The sequence below is a fragment of the Suricata suricatta genome, chromosome 15 (assembly GCF_006229205.1).
Source record: "Suricata suricatta isolate VVHF042 chromosome 15, meerkat_22Aug2017_6uvM2_HiC, whole genome shotgun sequence".
In the NCBI taxonomy this organism is placed as follows: Eukaryota; Metazoa; Chordata; class Mammalia; order Carnivora; family Herpestidae; genus Suricata; species Suricata suricatta.
This window is the reverse complement of record NC_043714.1, coordinates 48466819-48485880: the sequence shown is the minus strand read 5'-3', so window position 1 is coordinate 48485880 and position 19062 is coordinate 48466819. Positions and strand designations below refer to the sequence as shown.

General features: G+C 37.9%; 1 protein-coding gene across 4 annotated transcripts in view; it reads right to left on the bottom strand.

The window, feature by feature from the left end:
- Positions 1 to 19062, bottom strand: part of OXR1 (oxidation resistance 1) — a 427046-nt gene that overhangs the window by 368286 nt on the left and 39698 nt on the right. The gene's annotated exons all lie outside the window — the stretch shown is intronic.

Below are 19062 nucleotides of genomic sequence, written 5' to 3'. Positions count from 1 at the left end.
TGAGGCATCAGTAAAAATCTAATTCATTACAAGAAGCATTGCAAGGGTCTTAAGTATACAGGATATGATCTTAAGTGTCAGCTTTTCTTCCATAATATTTTAGAAAGTCTAGAAGATCCATCTAGAAGAGGATCCAACTAGAAGCAATATGGCAAAATCAGACTCTTAAAACAGTGTATGCATAACTCAAACTTTGAAGCTACTAATTTATGTTATAGCCTAAATTTTACCTTGATCTCTCTCAGCTTTTCATCTCCATTCCTTAAAACTGACTTGATTCTATAAATTCCCAGATCAAAAAAATGCTCTCACCTATTTTATGGGAAAAAATATGGGGGAGCAGGGAGGAAGGAAAGTAAATATGCATGTGTGTGTGCATATACATCCCATCCTTTCTAAGAAATAAGTGTAACAAATGTGCCAAAGCACGCTTGAGACATTTTATGCAGTGTTTCCCATTACAAATTACAAAGGAAAAAAAGTCTGTCAAAATGAGATTTATGGCATTTTCTACTATAGTTCATCACAAATAATTTCAAAGCCATCAATTATATTTTTATTAAAAATTAATAGATCTGTTTAAAATAATTTTACACTTTATTTCTAAGACACCTCTAAGATGTTGAACTGAATCTGCAAAGAAATTTAATGTATTTGTATAAGTGTTTCAGTGACAAATTAATCTATGGTAACAATAATTTTAATTGGGAAAAACATTTGAAGCAATTTTTCAAACATTTCATTTCAATCAACTAATGGAAAATATCCAATCATATTTGCATAAAGTTAATTTTGAAATGTTTTGTTGATATTAGACAATTAGAATGCATTACTGTTAACTTTGTCACTGAATGAGATGTCTGTTTACTTGAGCACTGAAAATAAAGTAAACTTAAATATTTTTAAAGTAGGGCAATAGTACTGGGGGAGCAGTTCATAAACAAACAAATAGCAAGCAGGTCTTGAACAGTTATTTATTGTACTGACTTTGATTCTGGGCAACTCACCAACACTGAATCACTATTATATGCAAATAGAGTAACTCCAAAGTCTAAAAGATATTTACCATGAAACTTAGTTCCTCGTAGCACTTCATACTTTTCTTAACTACCATTTTTTTAAAAAACCAGCTGGTCACCCTTTATCAAGAGGAGATCATAGGAAATCTATCTATCATGTGGAGATCAGAGAAGAACAACTATTTTTGAGTCCTTAGAAAAAGTTGCCAAGAAACAGCTACTCAGTTTTGTAGAAGATATGTTTCTAACCTATTTTGCTGTAGTTAAGTCATCCATGGTTGACTGTTTGGAAATTGATCAAAATGAGAGTGTCATCAGCTTTGCATACCTTGAGGACACAGCTCAGTGAATTTGATAGCACTGACTTGCAACCTATATTGAATGATGCTGGTTCTCTCTAGTGAGAAAGCTGGAAAGGTGACATCTTGAAAGGACAAGTCATATTCAAGAAGGAGTTCTTAACACCCAGAAGAAATAAACCACAATCACCTAGAAAACGAACCATGCCCAGAGAAACTTCTACCCATTAGATGATTTTTATCTTTCCTCTTGATACCACAACAGAGCATGTTTTTTCTTTTTTTCTTTTCTTTTACAGTATCTAATGCTAAGTCATGCTTCAGTTGAAACAAGTTGGTCCAAGAAAATTAAAGGGCTGTGAAAAAGTCACACTAAGTAGCCCAAAGGACTTGCTTCTGTGACATGTCCACACCCATGACCCTAGGGTGAAACAGTTTCTTCTAGTGAGGCTTCTACATTACCCTACAGTGAGGGTGAACTAAAAACAAATACATGAAGAAACCAACTCTATTTTGAGGAAAGAACAGTTGTCCTCATTCAACATTATTTCTTACAGGTCTTCAACTAAGACCTTGTGTTAAGAAACGTAAAATCAAGGAAGATGTAATTACTGAGCTTAAACCATTCAGTCTAGTGGGAGAAATAAAGGAAGCGGTATATACAAAGGCCAAGAAATATAAAACAGATGGGCAACTCAGGAGCCAAAAAGTTTCCTGTGGCTAACTCAGAGGGCAGCATGGGGGAGTCACCAAGGATGAGCAAGGCAGGGAGACGGAAATCACAGCGTAGCCAGCATTTATTAAGAATTAACTGTAAGGCATTTGCTATCATGAATACGTCACATATATTTTGTTTCATTTAGTCCTTACGAAACAAGTCTACAAGGTAGATCTCATTTTCATCACCCCACTGTAGACGAGGAAGCTGAACTGTAAGGAAGGTATGGACACTGATACGCATGCTGCCCAACGAATAAGCCGAAGAAAAGTGCTTCGATCTCAGCTCCCAGATTCTAGATCCTATGCCTATCTTAAAGGGGGTTGTGTACAAAAATAAGAATTTGTGTTTTCCTTGTAGATGAGAAGGGATCACTGTTGGGCATTAATTACACAGAGAAGTAGCACAATTAGTATGACCCCAAAGCAGAGCATAGGTTAGAGGAGACAGACCATGGAGCCGGCAGATCACTAGGGGGCCAAAGTGGTAATCCTCACTGGAGACAACAGGGCTATGAATTTTGGTAGCAGAAATGAAAAGGAGCAAGGGCCCAATCAGAGACTTAATTCATTTAGAGATATTTAAACTTCTAAATAATGACTATGGAATAAGGAATATACTCTTGATAAATCCCTAAGATTCATCAAATGTCCCAGTCTAAAAGAATGGTAGGTGACTAGGAATTTTGTTAGGATTCTATTTCTATTCAGGGAGTCTTCTTTTTTGTTACTCTCTTTATTTTTTGTCCTTTATTCTGGCTCTGAAACAAAATTGTCACCCTTTCAATACATAAATCTCACAAGGAGGCTAATTGACTTTGAAGTTCAACATATTTGTTATAATCAGCTTCCAGCACAGGTGTGCTTCTGTTCCACCCTGGCCTTCCGGAGACATCCAGGAGTAAAGTTATGCTTCTTTGCTTATTAAGCTTATTTTTAATTGTGAAGTGGGAGTTTTTCAATCTAAAAGAATTTTACTGGATAGAATTAAAAATAAGCAAATAGTAAATACCATTATATTCTTCTCCATTGTTGTATAACAAATGAAGCTAATCTATTATCATCAGTGAGTCTAACACTTCTCAGATTCAAAAGGGCCCCCAGATACTCAAATCAGGGCACTACTTGCTGATTCATGGAGCAACCAAAGTCTACCATCTTTCAAGGACAACTTGTGTCCTGACTTCTGAGCACTTATAACACTTTAAAGAATGCTACCTGATAGAAGACAAACACAATATACACTCTACCTCAGCTTAGTTTGTTTATATTTTTCTACGAGTTCTGAATAGGCAGCCTGATTAACTGAGGAGACAGCCCTCAGAAGGGAGGGAAACATGGTCCTATTATTTTCGAGAATACTAGTATCTGAGTTGTCCATAGTTCTTTCAAATATAGACTATCACCTGGAAGATGTTCTAGAATATAAGTGACTGACCTGAGGAACTGTCTAACTGTTCTACTAGAGGACTTCGCTATTTGCCCCTGTTGACTAACACTTGGCATCAAAGGGACCTGCATTAGACACGGGAATCTGTTGTAATTATTGTTTGTTTGGCTTCTCTGGTTTAAGAACTTCCCATCCTCTGGTCACGCCATGTCACCTTCCCCGCCTCAGGCAGGGAGCCAATCCTATTACGCAGCTTCTCATCCCTCAGTTTGTAAATTTACCCACATGCACATGACCAAGAAGGGCCAAAGGTAAACCTTCTGAAGAAATTTTAAACAAAGGGAAAAAGAGATTCTCGGTCTCTTCTCTGGGATTGTTGCCTATGAGGCCACATAAGCCTGACACTGACAGCCCCCATCTTCGCTGCCATGTGGTCCCAAAAGCGATGCCAAACTCAGAACCCAGGAAAAGCAAGAGAAACCCACAGACACCCAGTATCCTGGGGCTATCACAAGAACCAGGGCGTCCACTGTCTCTGAATCAACCCGCACCCTGGACAGACTTCCCATCCCTTTCTCAATTAAGCTAATTCGAATTGAATTTCTGCCACTTGCAGCTGAGAGGGTTCTGATTACCAATGCAAGAACAACAAGAAATTAGTTTCTTCTCAAAGAGAACACAAAATAATAGAATACTGGTTAAAAATAGATATATTATATAATGGAATAAATTTGTGTTTTGCTTACCAATAGATTAGCTTGAATTATGAGCTTGAATACATAATTCCTTTGGCACTGAGTAACCAACTTTTAGAAACTCTTGAGATACAAAGCCAAAAATCATTCTTTTTAGAAGAAACATTTATTAAAACTCAATGACAGACTAAAGAGACCTTTTTGTAACTTTTTATTTATTTATTTATTTTGAGAGACAGTGTGTAAGTGGGAGAGGGGCAGAGAAAGAAGAGAGAGAGACAATACCACACAAGCTCCACACTGACAGCGCGGAGTCTGCCACAGGGCTCAAACCCATGAACCGTGAGATCATGACCTGAGCCGAAGTCAGATGCTTAACCAACTGAGCCACCCAGGAGCCCTTAAAAGAGACTTCTTCAAAAGTAGTAAACTGGTAGGAATCTAAAGATTTCAGTAAGATTTAAAACAATGTGGAGAGGTACATTTAGCAAAGTACATTTTCAGTTAAGGACGATGGAAAGCATGAGTGAATATATTTCATGAATTATGCATTGTATCAGAACCTCATTTGGGAAGCATTCTGACCTCTGCTATTTCTGTGCTGGTGTCTATTGTACTCCCAATTAATAAGAAACAAAATTAGCATGGCAGATAATAGATAATGCTAGAATTAAAGACAGAAAGTTGAAAATCCTTATAGTAATTTAACATTTAAAAGCATGAAATTAGTTTTGAAATTAAAATGATATCAAAGAGTAGGTGCAAGACATAACCTCTTTCTGGTTCAAGCTATAATTTTTAAGAGGATATAAAATTGCTTTATATTTTTATTCTCCACAAAGTAGTTCAAATGTGAATGAATTACATATACAATAAAATTATAGAGAGAAATTAGTTAATCAATGTAGGCTCTGCATTCAAACCAAATCTAGCACAATGAAAAAGAACCTCTTGGTGGTTAGATATAGAAGAAAACTTTTATCAAGGACACTTCGTTATTGAAATTGTAGGTAAATATTTTCACCATAAATGACAAATTAAAATGGGTATGTGAATTTCCCTAAAAATTAAAATAATTTAATGATTTCTCTCACAAAGGAAGTATTAATTATATGTTAATTATACATTAACTTCCTTTATAAATTAGTCACTATTTTATAAAATAGAAATTCTAAGCAGAGAAATAAAAAGGTGCCATCTCCTACAAAGTCCTGCAAAGCTCTCCCGATGTCCCGCAAGCCTGTCCTCTCACCTTTCTGAATCTCTTCCCTATTGCTTTCCTCTGCGCGCTTCGCTCCAGCCCAATTCACGGGACTAACGCTCCGCAAAAGTTCCCAAGCATCCCCTAACTTCGCGTGTGCTGTTCCCTCTTCCTGGAATGTTCTTTGACTTCGCATTCACATGCCTCACTCCCTGTCTTCCTTCATGATTTTATTGGCATGCAATTTTCTCAAGAAGGCGGCCTCCGTGACCATTCTATTTAAAACTGTCCCACAGAACCTCTCAGGTCCCCTTACCCTGTTCTATGTCATTTTCTCTTCTTTTTCCTGCCTTTAAAAAAACTATACGATTTAGTTCTTATTATGGTTTTGCTTAGTTTCTGTCTCTTCCTCCTCTTTAATTGTTATTAAGTTTTGTTCATTTTCTACTCCCTGTCCTACAAAAATGGGCAAGAATCTGTATCTGTTCTGTCCAACAACTGAAGAAGTACATTACAGGTATTTAATAAATACTTTTACGTTAACAACATGTATTGAAGGGGCACCTGGATGGTGCAGTCAGTTGAGCATCCAACTCTTTGATTTTGGCTCAGGTCACGATCCCAGGGTTGTGGGATCAAGCCCCATGTTGGCCTCTGTACTGTGTAGAGCCTGTTTAAGATTCTCTCTCTCTCTCTCTCTCTCTCTCTCTCTCTCTCTCTCTCTGTCCCTCTCCCTGCTCACTCACTCTCTCGCTCCTTTTCTCTCTCACTTGCAAATTCAAAAAAATGTATTACTGAAATATAGTTGACATACGTTACATTAGTTTTAGTTGTATGATATAGTTATTTGACAATTCTATACAATACACAATATTTACCATGATAAGCGTAGTTACAGTCACCATATACCATTATTACAGTGTTACTGACTACATTGCTCATGCTGTACTTTCCCTCCAATGACTTACTTATTTTATAACTGGAAGTCTGTCCCTCTAATCACTTTGCTGATCCCTCCGACCTCTCTTCCCTCTGCAAGCAGCAATCTGTTCTCTGTATTTAAGAGTCTCTGTTTGGGGTTTGGTTTGGTTTTGGCTTTGGGTTCATGTGTTTTGTTTTTTTAGATACCACAGGTAAGTGAACCCAGATGGCTTTGCCTCTCTCTGACTTATTTCACTTAGCATGATATCCTCTAGGTATTCAGACACTTATTGACAACTTGAATACAATCCTAATCAAATACTTTTAGATTTTGCTATTCAAACAAGATGGTTACAGTGGGAATATTTAATTCATTAGTATGCTAAATTAAAAAATAAGTATCACAAGTAAAGGTAGTTTTTTCCTCCCACTAGTCAAGTGAATAAAGCACTACAATCATTTTAGCAGACAGTGACTGTGTTCTCTTCTTACCATTTAATCGTTCATGTGTGCAGTGAATTATCTGCATATACTAATCACATTTAACGGGAAGCTGGTAAAATGGAGACTGACTCAGAGTCCAAAATATATCTTTATATGAAGCAAGTACTCTTCTTTCCTTAAAGAGGGCACCTGACTATCTATGTTTTCAGCTTAGAATATGCTATCCATTTAAATATATCTCCAGCACTTTTATCATCATAAAAATATTAGGGATACATTTTTACTGCTGAAAAGGATCCTAAAGATAATTTAGCCCACTGAGGAATGGGAGCTCAGAGAAGTTAAGTGATTTAGCCAAAGAAATACAACAATTTAATGACGAAGCTGGTGATGGATTCCGGTCTCCTAATTTCCACCTAGGTTCTAACTGCAATAGTATATTGTACTTCTCAACTTTGAAGACTCTTATACAAATCTGATCCTCTTGAAGTGGCACAAACATATTTCAGAACTATTTCTTACTTCTCAAAATATAAGAAAACACGTTGTCGCACAAGTAACTCCAGTAGCCAGAAAAGTCCTCATTCCAAGTATTTGCAGGAGACCCAAGAGTGTGCCCATTGCTTGGCTGGGTCTACTGGTTGCTATGGTATGGACTCTGCTTTTTCATTCTTCTTCTGCCACAGCTCCCTCTAGAGGTAGCTCCCTGTTAGATACCAGCACATGCTGGATACCACTCCCTGTCAACCACAGGATTCTCAGGCCCCCACAGCACTTCCCCTGGGGGCCATTTTCACTTTGACTTAGACTCACTGGCCCCCTGGCTGTAGCCACTGTTGTGTTCTTCTGCCAGTCCAGGTGGGTACTGGTGTTTCATATCAGAAACATGGCCATCACCTGTCAGACCCTGAAATCTCCCTTCAGGTGGATGGCATGTACCAAACCCCTCAGGTGCAAGAATTACAACAGTGCCTTCTATCTGACAGAGAAGAACCAAAAGCACACGGCCCCATGTTTTTACATATAATAAGGCAAACAGTCTTAAAGCCCTTCTCCCTGGATCTCAGATATTAACTATGAAGAAGATCTGAGAGTAAAGACACCAGGCTATTACTCCAACAAAACTACTCCAGGCTTCGCTACTACTAAACTGTTAGTTACGCGGTTATGTCTTTTCCCCAGGAAGTATCCTAGTTCCTCGTCCAAATGGACTTCACACTTGCAGTTGACATTTCCACCCAACACACTAGGAGAACTTTCTTCCATTAGTTAAACTAGTTCTTTCTCATAGTCTTGAATGCTTCTTGGGAGGGTGAGAGATGAAGGGAGACATGTGTAGATAAACTAAACTCCTAACAGAAAGTGTGGTCAAAGATGGCACATTCTTACCAAATATAATTATCAGCAGTCACCGTCAAAACATCCATCCAAACCCCTTGTAATTCCAAAGATGCCAAAGCAACTGACTTTACATATTTGGTATCCCGGGGTCTCAAAAATCAGTCATTTTGATGATGACTGTTGGCTATACACATGTCTCCTTTCTGTATTTTATAAGCAATAAAATAAGTTTTGACACATTACATCATCAATTCATTCTCCTATGGATTCTCATATACAAATCCTTTCACATCTAAAGAGAATTTTATCTTGAAACAAAAAATAAAAATGATATAGTTATCTTTATAAATAAAATAAAAATAAATTTTTAAATAAAAATAATCTGTACATATTTGAATAGAAATGTAAATGTAAGAAATAAAGGTTTTCTCTGTATGTTTATCTTCATAAGACCTTCAGATCCAAGTAAAAATATAAATCAAGTAAAATGGACGTGATTTGCAAATCTCAGGTTGACCCAAGAGTTGATGTGTATTCATAACAACTGTGATAATGGATGACATTGAGTACTCATGAGAGTCACCAGCATATATATGGTGACTGCTGCCAAGTATTAGCTCATATAATCTTCACAGCAATTCTATGTCACAGATGTTATTGTCATACCCGTTGTAGACAGGGTTGAGGAAACTGAGGCAGAGAGAGGCTACTTAATAAAGGTCAATGGCAGAACGAGGGGTCAAAACCAGAGAGTCTGATTCTAGCCTTAGGGTCTCAACCCATACACCAACTTGTCTCCCACAGGTAGTAGGTCCTCTATAAGAAAATGTGCAAATAAATTACACACATATTATTTCTAAAGATAAATTGTGTAGATTCAGAGAACACAGGAGCAAAACAAAGATAGCCAATGTTTCCTATATTGAGAGCAGAATATGTTACCTGATAAAAATAGCTAACTGAACAATATTAAGACAACTTATTGTTCCATTAGGGGTAAAAGCTTTCCATGACCAAAATAAAATATGAAAAATTCTCTCCACAATGTCCTTCCTCTTTTGTCTTTTATTACCTTTATTCTTTTCCTAAAGAGTCTGTTATCACATATAGATAGCAAATGCACCTTTTTTTAATGTTTATTTTTGAGAGAGAGAGAGACAGAGCATGAGTGGGGGAGGGGCAAAAAGGGAGGGAGAGAGAGAATTTGAAGCAGGCTCTAAGCTCTGACCTGTCATCATAGAGTTTGACATGGGGCTCGAACTTACCAAGTGCAAGACCATGACCTGAGCCGAAGTCAGACACTTTACCAACAGAGCCACCCCAGCACCCCACATATTTTTTAACCTCAAAAACTATTTTATATAGTTCAAGAGGCCATATAAGCGAGAATTATGGGGAATATATAAAATTTGAAACTGAAGGATGTAGATATTTCTAATTCTTGTACCTTGTATTGTGTGAGGGTTTTTTAAGAAATATTTATTTATTTATTTAGAAAGAGAGCAAGCGGGGGAGGGGCAGAGAGAGGGAGACAGAATCTCAAGGAGGCTCCACACTGTCAGAGCAATGAGGGGCTCAAACTCACGGACCATGAGATCATGACCTGTGCTGAAACCAACAGTCAGATCCTTAACCCGCTGAGCCACCCAGGCGTCCCTTGTGTTGTGAGAGTTTTGTTCAAATACAATATCATTATTTTACAGCTGCCTTTGCACCATATTGGCAGAGATGAGTAATAACCTAATTATGACCTTATAGCCTAAAATATTCACCACATGGCCCTTTATTTAAAAAAAAAAAAAAGCTTGCCTGGCATAAGTAGTAAATGAGATAATACATCAGTAAAACATTTAGATTTCTGGTCCACAATGATTACTCAATAGATGTGAACTCTGCATCTGGGGCAGGGTGGTTGGGGTCAACAGAAGGCACTAGGTGCTCTGAAAACAAAAAGGAATTCTCACTATACCCAAGGACAAACCCAGAATCAGCATATGCATTGGCAGTGATTTCTGAAGTTTTTATTATTTTTTATAGAACCTTCTTTTCACATAAAATATTACATTGAAACTCAATATAAAAAAATAAAAAACAGCACTATTCTCATTGAGGATAAGGATGGCAGAGCTACAGTTTAGGGATACTGGCTCTCAGCCTTTTGTTCTTTCCTCTGCACTCATACTGTTCCTTTAACAATGTTTTGGTTTGGCTCAGTTTTTACTTACTTGAGCAGTAAAGGTAAACAAGGTTGTATGAAGAGGTCTTATAACAAATTTGCTTTCCAATTAATACTCTAGAGCCTTCCCAACCAAAAGTTCAGAACAAGCTATTCCAACATCAAATACAGTACATATTGGGTAGTTCCCAATTAAAGGGGTGTTTATGTCACAACTGTAGCAGAAAGCATCATTCTAGAAAATAGCACCTTTTCAGGAGAGCTAAAAGCAATTTTCAAACATTGGTGGAAATGAACTTTGGGGAAGAATGTGGAGTCTGTGTCTTTGGTTGGGAAAGCCTGAATATAAAAAGGCTACACTCTTTCTTTTCTACTTCCTCACTCTTACTTCTCACTGCTCACCTAATATCCTTTCAAAATACTTTTTAACACAATTAAGAAATTGGGGAGGGGGGCATCTGGGTGGCTCAGTCGGTTAAGCCTCTGACTTCGGCCCAGGTCAGGTCTCACGTTCGTGGGTTTGAGCCCCACGTCAGGCTCTGTGCTGACAGCTAGCTCAGAGCCCGGAGCCTGCTTCAGGTTCTGTGTCTCCTTCTCTCTCTGACCCTCCCCCGCTCATGCTCTGTCTCTCTCTGTATCAAAAATAAATAAAACATTTAAAAAAAAAAAAGAAATTGGGGTAAAGACTCTTCTTGTTTGGTAACAACTAAAGTTGACTGGTCCATCTGTACCTTTCACCACAACTATCCCCAACCTCAACAGCTACCTCCGGGCTTCTGCGTCTTACCTGTTCTTGCTAGATCTTTAACCACATACTACTGCCAATCACATGCCCACTGGCTGAGGACCCTCCTCATGAGAAAGACTCCATTTCATTAACTGTAGTAGTAAAATGAATATGCTAAAAACAATATCAAACTATCAAATCCATTATATTTTTCCTTGAAATATGAATTATCAACTCAAAACATTTAGTATGAGAAAATTTATTTAAAGTCATTCATCCTATCAACAAATGCAATTTTTCACAAAGCCATATTCTTGTCATTTGTGATACCAAAGTCCATTATAGCTAAAAATTATTGTTTTCAACATATAATTTGTAGAGGTAAAATGAATCCTAGATTTCAAGAAATTTTGTTCTTGTCACATGAAGTACTATAGATTTGTGTTACTAAGTCTTACATATATTAATCAACACTGTCAAAGCTGGAAGCAAGTAATAACAGCTGTCAAGAATGACAGAGAAAAAGACAAAAGAGAGAGAGTGAGAATTACAGCACAGAGTGATTTCATACTTATCACCAAGAAATTGTCTGTGAAAAGGAATATGCACTCAGTATCTCTTAGCTGAGAAAACATTACTTATTTTGCCCTAAATTCTAAATGAAAATCATATGCAGTTAGCACCATTATAGACAAGGCAATGGAATGATGGAAAGACTAAAATGTTAAATATATGGTTTTTAATGATTCCCTCTTCCCCCCTTCTAAAGAGAATTTCTGCTATCTTGTCCTTGTGGGCTAAGCAGAGGTAAAAGACACAAATATTAGGAGAAAGCCAAATCTACGGCAAGGAGATCCTGAAGGGAGGTGTGAGCAATGAGAGAGAAAAGAATATGCCTCTGGTGACAGTCGGGTGCAATGAAGAAAAGGGTCCCAGGACATTATGAAGAGAGAGCTGAGCACCTACATACAACTTCGGACAGAGGACTTTATGTGATATGTGATATGACAGCATCATTACATTTCAGTAATAGTTTCTATTACTCTAAGACCTGCAACCTGAAAGCCCGAAAAGAAGTATTTCCTGAAAAGAGGTAGAGATTTATAGAGGGTCACCACACTCAGCTTCCCAGTCTCACTCCAGACCACACAAGGACACCTCTCCACTTGGAAATAGGGACCAGAGCCTTGCCAACCTACACAAGACCACATCCCCATCCCAAAGGAATTTCATTCAGCTCTGACAGGAAATCCTGCTCATCAGCAACTACTCCTAATCAAAAGGTTTTGTTGACTTTTAACTTGGGCTTACAAGCCAATTCACATAAGGGCCCAAAGTCTAGAAAAATAGCTGGCCGCCTTTATTCTTCCTGCTCCAGGCTACTGAGCAACCCATTTTTCTTCGAGGAGTTATTCTCTCCAGTATTCCCCTAGAATGCTGCCTAAGGGGAAATGGCGGTGGCTGCTTCTTAATGCACTTTTTGTCAGGAAGGTAAGTTTCCTCATTGAAAGGGTAAATGGAAGAAGAAAAGACTTCTGCAAACTGTCATATTTCACGAGGAAAAGGCCTTTTAAAATTCCCTGGGAGTTTGATTCTCTCTTATAACTCGAAAGAGTTTTAATTGCCCGACTTCAAGATGGGCAAGATAGGCCTTGTTTCTTCAGTCCAAACCTAGACAAAAAGTTTAATTCTCTCAAAGGCTGCTCCTCTTCTATTAAATCCTCTGGATAGAAAGTTGGCCAATCACCAGTTTGAAAACAGGCTGCCATTAGTGGGATGTAATTTTCTTTAGTCAAAAGAAAGTCACTTTTCAACTGGTCCCTCTGGCTCTTTGGCAAAGGGATAGTTTGCCGCCTCTGTATTTTCTCCTCTGGCTCCGCTTCAATGCCATCAGCTAAACAGAAGGCTTTTGGATAGACACCAACCCTAAATTACTTCTGCTGGAAGATCTCGTAGAACTAAGAACCTGTAAAACAATTGATTTTTTAAAAACGGTATGATATATTTTAGCTGGTTAAATTACTCTCATAAGGAATCTTTAGAGAGCCCACAACTGGGATTAAAGCTATGGTAAAACGTGGGAGCAACATAAATTACCTTGAGAATATACAGGCTGCTAGAAATAGCAACCATGCAAACAAACCACTTAAACATTAAGATTAATATACTCCTATAAAAAGGAAGACAATTTGCATAGTTTCCCTCATTTATTAAATGGCTATTGACAACTGTAGGTAGAACTAGGATTCCCTCTTTCACCTCATTCTAGTGATAAAAAGAGAAAATATTATACCTACTCTCCAAAAGACTAAGAAACGAGCAGAAAAGTAAGTACCCTACTGTATTACAGCGACACAAAGACCAAAGGAAAGCAGAGAAGGAAGTAATTCAGCCAGGAATCAGAAGAAAGGAGGCAAGAAGCCTTCGCAATAGGGGAGATTTTAGCTGAGCTTTGAAAAAAGTCAGAATCTGCCAGGCAGGAGAGTGATGACGGGGCATTTCAAAGACACCGAAAGTCTGTATCAGTTTGAAGAAAGGCAGAGAACTTGGCAAACATGACAAGCAGGGTTACAGGGTGTGAGCAGAAAGTAGCAAGATGGGTTTTTATAACATCTTGAAGACCATGCAAAATATTAAGTTTCTTGAAACTCTCAGGACTGTCAGCGATTTCAGAGCAAAAGAAAGAAACCTCAAAACAAACCACGGGGTGCAAGACTACCATGACTTTGCCATTTCCTTAAACTAAACTTGAAACAAATGATAAGTGCAAACACTATACAACATACTTTTGAAAAACACCTCTGCTTTGAGTTAGATTGTATAGTTAATCAGTTGTAAGGTGGGAACGGAGAAGAAATCCTAACCAATTACTCTAGACTTGTCATTTGGTAAGTGTGCTTACACTCAGATGGCAAAGTTACACCCAGATAAAGTATTTTCAAATTTGTCAATTTTGTACCCCAATTATCAAGGTCAGATTGCTGTTTAAGATGCCTGTGTGTATAAGAACCACATATACCCTTTATTTATAAAATTTATGAAGAAGACTGGAGTTTAATAATGTAATCATTTTTGTATTAACATTATTCTTTACAGAGCAAGTTTATTTTATTAGTCTTTCCTTTGTGTCCTCTTTTTTTGGGCAGAAGGAAGATTAGAGCCTTGATGTAGTTTATTGTGGCTGAATACAAAAAAGTCCTTGGGGGGGGGGATGCAAAAAAGATGCAAAAAGAGAAAAGGCATGAGAAAGAATTCTCCTCATAAAGATATTCTGAAGGCTTCCTGCTGTGTCAGTCAGAGCCCACAGCTGCTTGAAATAGGATACATCCGGATACACTGTGCAGTGTAATGGGAGAGAAGCTCTCATTTTGTAACTTCCTTGCTCCAATGGTGTCCTAGCTAGAAAGTCATCTGGGGGCACGAGCTAAAGAAAAATACACATAAGGTTAAACCTTATGCAAAATGTATTAATATGATCAATATTTAAAATCAGACATTAAACATAGAAATGTTCACCTGCACACAAAAAAACTTTTACACACACACACATATGTAAGTCGTGTACACAAATGTCATATAAATATATTAAGATCTCTTGCAAACTTGGTCACAAAACGCAGTTAAACATTTTATAGTGTCTTTTCAATAAGAAAACAAATGCATTAAGCCACCAATCTTTCTGATATGTGGTATCTGCTATTTGCTGTGCATTAATTGCTTTATATAAGTTCTTTTAACATTTGCTACAATTCTCTGAAATACAGTCTACCCATTTTACAAAAAGGAAACTCAGGATCCAAAGAAGCAAAAAAAAAATTAATAACAATAATAATACTTGACCAAAATAGGATATCTAGTAAATGCAGAATGGCTTTTTTTCCCATCATAATGCCTCCCAAGAAAAGTCAAATTGACAAGCTTACAAAATATGAACAAAATGTCTGCTAAAATATATATTTATATGCTCAATTTGCTTAGAAATGTATCTTTTCTATTACTTCAACTGAATTCTTCAGGAATATTTACTCTCCGATCACTAATACTAAGACAATGTCCCCCACAAAGATAATTCTGAGTGACTATATATATTGTCACATTCTAATTAACGTCAACATTTAAAAAATTCAGTTCAGATCCCAGTATTTTCACATGTCAGGATACTCTTTCTTTAATGAGACTGAACAACTGATTAGTTGTATTCTGTTCCTGCCTACATTTGCCAGGAGGTACTCAGGAGCGAGCGGGAGGCCAGCCGGACTGGGTTTGAGCCACAACTGGGTTGTGGGCCTCTGGACCAGTAACTGAGCTTCTGTAAGCCACAGTCTCATTACCATTTATGAATTCATGTTCTAAAGCTTAGTCCACTGCCTAGCAAAAAGTAAGCCTACTTGGTTCAGTCCATAAATATTTTAAATCTTACTGAGGTATAGAGCCTATAAAAGGGAATTGGAAATTTCGAAGCATTTCACTTTAGCTCAAGCAGTGAGCAAAGTGCATTCACTGTGTCTCATATATAGAAGTAATTAAAACTAATTTTAGACACAGGCATATAACATTCAGCTCCATCACTAACTGACATATTAAATATTGCCTCCCCTTTGAAACAGGAGAAGCACTGGTGAAAGCTGCATGGTGGGCCATAACATGCACCTTTTAGGGGTCACACCTGGATCAAAACATCAAGAACCATGGCAAAACTACAGTTTGCAACAAATGAGAAATAAAAGGGTGGTTCCCAGAATGTGTTCCACAGTGTTCTCATGACATACTCCTAGAAGGAAAAGATCTCCCTGCAATTTGGGATTCACATAAAATATACCCTTTGGGGGATGTTTGAGGATCATGTGCTCTGGGACCATTTGCGGTAAGAAAGCCAATTTCACTTTGTTTACAGATCTGTAATTTCCTGAATTTGCATGACCACAGCTTTCTTTTTCTCCACATAACAACTATTAAAACAAATTCTATGGAAATTTAATCCAGGATTCAAAGTCTTCTTTTAATTCCCACTAAGTGGGGCACTTAAAACAATTCTTCCTGGGGCACCTGGGTGGCTCAGTTGGTTAAGCATGTGACTTCCGCTCAGGTCATGATCTCATACAGTCCATAGGTTTGAGCCCCACGTCGGGCTCTGTGCTGACAGCTCAGACTCTGGAGCCTGCTTCAGAGTCTGTGTCTCCCTCTCTCTCCGCCCCTCCTCTGCTCACACTCCGTCTCTCTCAAAATAAAATAAAGACATAAAAAAAATTTTTTTAATAAATAAAACATCTTTTTAATCTCTTGTAAGCATGACATTACAGATCTCCTCTCCAGCTTCCAGAAAACTTCTGCTGCAGAGGCATGGAGGTACATGTTAAAATTTCAAGTTGTTTAGTACTGAAGGCTACAGGATGAGAGGAGCATATGGCAAAGAGCCTTACACTTCCTACCTACATAACTGTTTAGTGCCATAAAAAGCTGTATGATTTTTTTTCTTTCTGGCAGAGGATTCCTGCTACAGAAGTCATATATCTTTAGGCTATAATATGGCTGGAAGAATTCATTTTGTCCTAGCAAGAGAGAGAAACACACATACACACACACACACACACACACACACACACACACACACACACACACTGGACTACAGATTCTGCCTCATCACAAAATAGCAACATGTGTTTTGCAATTGATAACTGTGCTTGTTAAAAGAAAAAAAAATCTTCTACAGTAAAACGTGGTGTCAGCTTACTGGTCACCAATTTAGGAAAGTCTCATTAAATTCAAAACATCCTAATGAAATTCAAATGACCATGGCAAACAGCGTGCCTCATTTGCATGTTTCTAAAATCTACTGTAATACAAAATATGCTGTACCCTAATTATATTGGTTTCCAGTGGATTTAAAATTAAAATTACAACTTTCTCAATTAAAAAAATGTATTTACTTAGAGAATTTAAAAGTTCCAAGAATGAAACTATAGCTCTAACAGCACGATATTAGGGAAGAGTAAATCTTTACCAATCTTGAAGGCAGTCATGATAATAGCAACTGTTCTCAATAAGAGAGAGACCAATATCATCCTAAAATGATATTTCACACAGCATCATGGAATATTAGGATAAAAAGTACAAATGCATACTGAAGGAAAAAAAATCAAGATTTTCCATACCTTTGGGAAAGTTCACTTTGCTTAGTGGTCTCTGATGTTCTTCATGATCACATGTTTCTAATGACAACTTTTCTAAATAAAAAAATACCCCCAAAATACATTCTAGGCAGCTCAAAGGACTGGCTCATGCAAACACAGATCTCCTTTGGTGTCATCTGATCATCTGGCCTGCCCAGTGAAACAAAGATATATACCAATGTAGGTACCCTTTTTTAACATCTGAGGAATCATTTTAAGTTGAATTCATTTATAGAGTCATTAGCTGACAACTTAATGCATGTTATATAAAAAACTATATAGGTTGCTGGGTTACCTTAAGCCTTATAAATAGATTTCAAGAAACTAGCATTTTTTGTTTTCATCATTCATAAGTAACACCATAATACTTAGTCCATCTAAGTGCACCAATCTAAGTCACTCAAGCTTGAAAATACTATAGACTGAATGTTTGTGTCCTTCCAAAATTAATGTTGAAACATAATTCCCAATGTGATGGTATATAAAGGTGGGGCCTTTCGGAAGTGATTAGGTCACAACGGCTCTAATAAAAGGGGCCCGTTAGTGCTTTTATTAAAGACAGCCAAGAGAGCTCCCTTGCCTCTTCTGCTGTATGAAAACACAGCACGAAGTGTTCCCTCACCAGAAACCAAGTTTGTTGGTACCTTGATCCTGGTCTCGGCCTCCAGAACTGTGAAAATTCATTTCTGTTTTTTACAAGACACCCAGTCTATGGCATTCTGTTATAGAAGCCCTATCAGACTAAGAAAGAGAATAACCTAGAAAGTGAGGAAGCCTGGATAAATAACCAGTGTGCTACCCAACTTCCCGTACGACCTGCATGGACCTCTGTCTCCTGAATTCATACCCCCATGCATCCCTTCTACAATGAATAGAGCGGGCTGATCTAACTGGTAGCATTCTATAGAAATGAAGAACTGTGGCATCTGAGGAAAGGCCATGGATGATAGTGTGGCTTCTTCCTTGTCTTCTTGGCTTGCTCACTCTGGCAGAAGTCAGGCACCATGTTGTGAGGACACTCAAACATGGAAAGGCCCAGATGGGGAAGAACTAAGGCCTCTTGCCAGCAACTAGCACCTTGTGAATGAAACATCTTGGAAGCCATCCCAAGATGGCTTCAGATTACTGCAGCCCTGTCTGGCAAACTGATTCAATCTCATGAGAAACCTCTAGCAAGAGCATCCAGCTAAACTACTTCTAAAGCTTTGAGCAGCAGAAACTGTGTGAAATGATAAACACTTATTATATCTTTAAGCCATTAAGTTGTGGGGTAGTTTGTTACACAATGATGGATAGCTATTAAGTTGTGGGGGGATTTGCTACATAGTAACAGGTAAGTATACCCAACGTCCAATCCACAGTGTTTTGTAGCTCCTGGCTTGTTACAACATGTGTTTTAAAAGTGAGGTACATAAATATTCTAGTGGTAAACATTAAATGAGTAGAGACTTGCAAAGACATTAGGGCACCTGGGTGGCTCAGTCAGTTAAGCAGCTGACTATTGAACTCAGCTCAGCCTTGATCTCAAGGTCCTGAGTTCAAGCCCCATGTTGGGCTGAGTGTGAAGCCTACTTTAAACACACACACACAGACACACACACACACAAATGGTGAGCATTTCCTTCAAATGTCAAGGGTTCGTTGAATGGTGAGTTGCAAGTAGCACACATATGTAAGTCCCACAAGGGCATGGATTCTGTCTGTTTTATTTTCTGCTGTATCCCCATGGCATGGAAGAGTGACTGCATTACATTAGGTGCTTAATAAGTAGCAGATGAATGAATCTATGCAGAGCTGGGTAATTCTCATTACCACACTCTTTGCTTTGGAATGCTTTCTGTTATTATAGGAAGGAACACCAGATAGGGGAAAGAATATGTGCTTTGCCAGATCTGCTTGGAAGTCACAGCCTCCATTACTCCAAATGTTCTTCTATGCTTTCTTCCTTCTTCTCACTGAAAA